Genomic DNA, 7,077 nt, shown 5'->3' with positions numbered 1-7,077 from the left:
GGGAAGGGGAATACCCATAAGGAAGGGGAGGGGGGAAGGGGATGTTTGCCCGGAAACCGGGAAAGGGAATAACACTCGAAATGTATATAAGAAATATTCAAGTTAATAAAAAAAAAAGGAACGGGTGATTTAATACAAATGAAAAAATAAATAACTGAGTGCCTACAAGATGACGAACCTTCCAAAAGTGTATGGAGGAATCAGAGAGGAGATAACAAGGACACAGTCCTTGCTGTAAATGCACGTATAATCTACTAGAGGAAATGGTCATATATGAGTGCAACACAATGCTGAGCAAGATAAACATAAATAAGAATGGCAATGTGCTTCAAGAGATTGATAAGTTGGAAGCGATATGGGAAAAGAAAGGTGCTATTTCATACAGGAGGTGTCGTGTCAAGATTGACCTTGAAGAAATCATGTCACCATGGTTGGTTATGGACAGATGAATTCACAGAGATAACAGAATTCCAAAAGTCTTTTATTAATAGTTTGAGCAAGAACTACTGTGACTAAATCTTTATGTGTGATTATTATTTAAGGGGCAACAAGATGGAGTTTATACTTCCTATATGATGGCTAGGACACAGAAACAAACTTTTGTAGTGACATCAGAGTAATAGAAATTTCTACTATTGCTTAACATACAATGGTTTATTCATAACCAGAACAGCAAAAGAGAAAGTGACAAACCACCACAGGCAACTAATAAACAAATCCCAGAGATGTATCACTAATGAAGGACAACTTACCATGAAGAGGGCTTCGTAATTTTCAATCATCTTCTGTACCACAGCTATGATGGCTGTGCTCTCTTCAGCTCTGGCTGAGCTCTGGACAGAATATTCTTTGTCTGATGACTTCTGCTTGTGGAGCAGGTTGGGTCCAAATATGGTAGCCAAGTTCAGAGATGTCATTTTGTTCCCAGTGACCTATGGGCAAATAAAACACAAAGATTATTCAATTTTATGTAGCTCTTTAAAACTGTGGGTGATTCAGTAAGCTGTGATATATTTTCATTAATAATTTTTCTTTGCATGAAAAATATCACCTTTATTAGAATCAAAAAAGGCATGGTAATATTCCATTTGATTCCTATTTTGGATTGAGGATAAAATTTCAGTGGTCATCTTATTAGCACATTGAGTAAACTATTGCAATCCTTAAGTGTTTATTGTAATATTGTAATTCTATTTAACATTCCCAATCCATTTGTTTTAAAAAAATATTGATATTCACCAATCACCTATCAATGTGTCTCTTTATCTGTCTGTTTATCAATACATAATATCTTCGCTGGTCCATCTGTTCAGCATATTCCTACCCTAGGCTTGACAATTTTAATTGGTCAAAATTATTTTGAACATTTATAGCAACCATTATATAGCATAGTCCATATTTTAGAGGGCTCACATTCTAAGAAGAAAATATATTTGTCATTCCCAGGTAGTGTTTACAAAGAATAAACCTATCAACCCCAGAGACCAAAGGGCATTCACACACACACACACACACACACACACACACACACACACACACACACACACACACACACACACACACAGAGAGTCGGGAAAAGAGGAAAGAGTTATTTTTGGTAAAAATAAGAGTCTTTTGAGTAAGGAGCAGTTTCACAGTGGAACACACAAAAGTACATTGGACATATTTGGGACTGCAGAGCAAGGGGATTTTGTATGGAGAATGAAAAATTTACCTCTTTGAAAAAGCAATCTGTGGCCCTGCAGCATTGGTAAGAGACCATGTAGGACAATGTACCACAGTCTAGGTTTCAGAAGCTAGCTTCTGAACCACGATCGAAGTAGGGGTAAAGTAGGATTTCCAGGACTATCATTGTAGAGAATGTGCAGCCACACTGGAGGTGAGAATACCATGTTTAAATCACAGTAACAGAAACAGATGGAGAACAGGCAAGGAATATAGAGGGATTCATTAGACTTATGCACCCTTAGGGGGCAGCTGATAAAAAACAGACTTAATGGGTGAGATATTTGGAAAATAAGAGAAACAGGTGCTGGGAAGGAATGTGAGATTAGTTTCAAGTGTGTGATCTCCTGTGACAGATGTTCACCATAGCATTCTATCCATTCTCCTTTGGACTGGATTTGAGTGTGGGTCTGTTGTAGGGTTGCAGCTAGCTAGAACAGTGAGTGCAGATACTTCAATCACTCTCGAAAGCTGAGACAAAGACACAGGGTGAGCAGGGGGTGACGCTAGCAAGAAAGCACAGAATAAAAGCAGAAATCTACTCTCTAGGTGCAAAAATGTTTTAAAAATTCACGTTCCATATGTTGATAAGTAGAGACCTAGGGCAAGCATGTAGAAATAAAGTAGTCTTCATCCCACCAATTCCCAGATCCAGTTGTTCCTATTTGCACAGACACATATGGTATAGTTGTTGGTTTATTTTCTCCTGAAAGCTAGTGTCTCACTCCATAGCCTATTTGTAACTTGCTTGTCGTCTCTTACCAACATGTTGCATCCATCTCCCAATTTCAAACACTTTCCCTTCTTCCCTTTTTCTGGGCCATAACTATCCCATTGCATAAACTGATCATGATTTCTTTTAAGAACAGCCAAATGATATGCCTTTGTGTCATCTCCAGTTTTCTGTTACTATAAATAAAGTACACAAATATCTAGAAAACGACACCTCCTGTGCTTGGCTGAGCACTGTCTTGGGAGTCATTTCTCCAAGTTAAATCATTATAATCAGGAATATGAACATTTTTAAAAGCTTGGTAATCCTTTTTCTTACTTTTCTATTTTTCACATGGGAAGGAAAGTCTGACTAAATATCTCTAATTGAGTGTTTGTCTATCATATCAATAGTGAAATTTAGTGACAGACTATGCTTTGGGTACTGTCCTATGCATGGTAGGCTATTAAGGGCCTTAGAACTTTAAATCCTAGTAGCTTCCTTCACCTTCCCCTTTCGTTGTGCCAACCACAAGTGTTTCTACATGGGGCTTTGTGTTCCCAGTAGGGCAAAATTTCGTCCACTGAGAACTATTGGTCTCTGAATTTCCATTTCTCTTGTTAACATCAGCTGAGAATGCTAATTACTGTCAGGATAAAGATGCACCCCAACCCCAGGAAGATCCACACCACCTTTGAGACAGTATGTGATTGCCTAGCATAGGATTAAAGAATCCTCATGGAACAGCCAAGATGAAACCCCTGGGTCTTCCCATGTGAAGCACTGAACTGGTGGAAGTACTATCCTGCAAGCTCAGCACAGAAAGCGGATTGCTTTATTTTTAGAAGGCAAGGCCATTTTCAGGTGAACAAGTCACCACCAAGGAAAAGTAGTCACTGCGGTAAACTTCACAAAATCATAGAGGCAGAAGCCTTTTCTGTGGGACCTTTAGTTACTGGGTCTTTGTTTTATTTCATTGACATGAAGCCTCATAAGTTTTCATTCTAGTTTTCAATCCTCTTCCTGAAAATTCATGGTTAAGGAGAAAAATGAAATACATGTCATTTTCTAGTTCTTTTTTTTTTCAGAACTTGGAGGCATCACGAAAGCTTCCCCAGCCCCCTTAAAAGTAAAATTAGAGTCCCCCCCTCAACATGAAGAAACTGAAGAGTTTGTTTTCAGTTCAAAGAATGTTTAGTACAAGGACAATCCAGAGCTCTGTTTCCGCTCTCTTCTTCTCTGGTTGCTATTCTGGGAATGCAATACTATCCATCTGTAAAACTGCACATGGATTCCAGCTGCAGCTCCAGCTGCTGTGCTTTGTGCTCCTCGTTTTATGTTTTGCTTTGCTGTTTCTAAAATTGTGAAGGAGACTTGCTTCTGTTATCTTCCACCTTTGCCCTCCATATTTTAATGTATACACCGAACTTACTTCCTTGCTTGATTAATTAAATTATATATGGTCTCTCTAGGTAATAGGAGCACCCAAAACCAGGTCATAATTGCATGATTTAGTAAGCTAGCCAATTCCAGGAAATCTTCTATCTTCACTAAGTAAGCATCTCACATCATTTCTAAGCACCATATAAAGAGCTCACATGTACTAAAAGTCCAGTGTGTACAGACATCACATCTAGGGGCTTTCCACAGATATTCTCAGTTCTTTCTCTAGATAAGCTTATGCGTAAAGCAGCTGTGCTGTGGCCATTATTTTTAGATAGTGGGGCAGTAAATCCGAGAGCCAGGAGTGGGTGGAGCCATAAGGAGTGAAACCATACAGCTGTGCCGTGCCAGGCTTTTGTACATCATGTGAGTGTACTTCGTCCTATGCAGTCTCTCTGACAGACTCTATGACATCATGGGCAGAAGGGAAAATGAGCTTTCAGGTACGAGTAGAGGAGGTTGAGGCAAGGGAGGCAGAATCTTGCTGAAGTTGCAAAGCCAATTTTTCATAACCTAGAAGTAAGTACCTTCTCAAGGATCAAGAAGTATAGCTCCACATTGGTTCTTTGTTGTTTCTTACATAATTCCTCTAAGAACTTGATGTCAGCTATGGACTCTCTCATGAAACAAATGCCTAGTCACACCACATTTTCTCTGCAATATCAACAGAGTCTTATACGTTAAAAACACCATGGGAGTTGATTTTATTCTTAATATAATCTTTTTTGTAGATAGTACTTCATTTATTCATTAGAAAAACAAAAAAAACAAAACTGGAGGGGTCTTATATACAAAATAAGATTTTTTTGTTTTCAAGGGTTAAAAGCACTCTAAACATATAAGGTGGGGACTTTTTAAAAAGGGGGTAATGGTATGTTTCCTAAACCTGAAAATTTATTGTTTCCCCTAAATGACAAAGAAAATGCCAAGCCTAACAGAATGGAGTAAGCCAAAAATTAACACAAGAGAACAAATTAAATAAAATACTACTATGCCCCCCAATACCATCAATGGGTAGACCAAAAATTTCCCTCAATATATACACATACATTTTAGTATATATCTCCATGCTCTTACCAACTAAGAGTACATTGAATTCTACGCATATCTTAGAAAGGACATGATGTTTTCACTTTGTAGATGAGGAAGAGTTGGCCTTCCCCATCCCTGCCTCTGCATTCCTTCCTTTTCCTCATTCACAAAGACAGGGCTCCGGCAAAGTGTTGTGAGCCTTCCGACTTTTATGCTACTATTCAGAGTCAGTTTTCTTCCATGCTGCACTCTGTAAAAATGTCGTGGTTGAACAAATGGCTACCAGAGTTTAACAAATAGGTAGAAAAGGTAGACGAATGCTCTGTTCTTTCACCACAATTTACAGTGTGATATTTTGACTTCCTATGTGCTCCTGCCCATTCTGTGTTCCCTATCTGTTCATTCAACTACAAATTCTAAGAGAAAACCTCTCCTTTTTCTTCTACTCCTAGCCTTATTAACATTTATTCCTATGCTATGCTTATATGACCCATCTTCTCAAATCCCCGTACAATACTGAAAATGTGGCTTTTGCTCAGTCTTCTCCACGGAGCCATTTGCTGACCTTCTAGGTCATGACTAACCTTCTGTTAATGTCCGAAGAGACTTGATACTATATCCTTTGATTCTGTTTATCTTCTGTTTTATCTCCTCCATCTTCTAAACTCCTATTTTCTCTATTGCCTCTGATATAGAAGCTTCCTAACACTCATACTTCCTCTCCTATCTCTTTGTCTCTGTCTCACTCTTTCTCTCTCCATTCCCCCTCTGTGCGTGCGACAGTAATCTACAGCATAACTTGTATCATCTTTTTCGCAATGCTCCCAAAGTTCATATCTTAGCAAGATGGAGAATTTGCCCACAGAAGCATTCAGCACTCTATGAACATGACTCACTTCCTGCCATCCTCTCAATACTAATGTGCTACTTAAGTCCCACATGGCTGCTTGCTTATATTTACTTCTAACCTGTCCAAGGAAATGATCTTGTCCTTCCCCTTTCCCTGCTTTTTTAAACTCAGTAACTTAGACTGGCTATAGTCAAAGACACCTGGACATTAACTAGTTTCAAAATCCATCTGATCGTCAGTCACTATGATTATCATGATCTATCATCATTATCTATATGATGACTTTGCATAGATGGATGAAAGACCCTTCTGCAAGAGCTTTTCTCTGTTACTTACTGGGGTATTGTCCTAAAAAGTCTGCAAATCTAAGTTAACTACAGGGTATATGGCACATCTCCAGAGTCATAAACTATATGAATGTGTCACTTATATTACCATAAGTAGAAGCTCCCTGGAGAACATGGGCTAAGTTACCTAACCACTGTCTCTCAGTTTCCACCCCTCAAAAGTGGACACAATGATAGTTATCTTGCTTATTAGAAGGATTAATTACTATGGCACAAAACCAACACCTGATTAGAAGGAGTCGTAAATAGTAACTAGGATGCCAGCAGGCTAAAATTAACCTATATTTTCATTTATATTTTAATCTATATTAGTCTATATTTCAATCTATATTGTCTTCTTTGCCTCATGAGTAATGGAGCTCTGTTGAGCTTTGAACTGAAAACTGTGTGTCTGAAAATTATTTTTTTTTTTTTTTTTTTTTTTTTTTTATTATTATTAACTTGAGTATTTCTTATATACATTTCGAGTGTTATTCCCTTTCCCGGTTTCCGGGCAAACATTTTTGAAAGGAGATATAGTAGTAAGTTGACTGGACTTTGTGCTTTCCCCCATGCTTTCTCAATCACCCAAGACCCAGCTTTCTCTTTCTCACATAGTACTTAGGGAACACCAGAGAGGCAATTGGCATACCTTCCAATCAGGGTTCTGTTTCCACTCAGCCACTAGACTTTACGGCTTCCATTATCTCTGTTGTCCATAAAAGCTGACACCCAGACGGATAATGTAACTATGCAACAATTATGAGAATTATAGCATACCCATGGAAGAGCTGTGTATGCTGAAATAAGGTGTCAGGGCCATATGATGAAACCTGAAGCCAGTGAGGGTTTCACTAATTATAACTTCTACAGAGAAAAATGGCTACCTCTGGAAAGTTCAAGTTCCGCTCTCACACTCCTGGTGGGAAGTAGCAGGAGAAATGAAGGATTGCTTTTCTGAATTATGGTGAAAAAATTTCCCATGTCCA

The 7,077-nt window shown here is 38.5% G+C and overlaps 1 pseudogene; it reads right to left on the bottom strand.

Annotated features, from left to right (window-relative positions):
- Window positions 1–533: 533 nt before the first annotated feature.
- Window positions 534–7,077, bottom strand: part of LOC116888589 — a 64,163-nt pseudogene continuing 57,619 nt past the window's right edge.

This window comes from Rattus rattus, chromosome X (genome assembly GCF_011064425.1).
Source record: "Rattus rattus isolate New Zealand chromosome X, Rrattus_CSIRO_v1, whole genome shotgun sequence".
NCBI classification, from domain to species: Eukaryota; Metazoa; Chordata; class Mammalia; order Rodentia; family Muridae; genus Rattus; species Rattus rattus.
The sequence above is the reverse complement of the archived record's forward strand: the minus strand, read 5'-3'. Positions and strand labels throughout refer to the sequence as shown.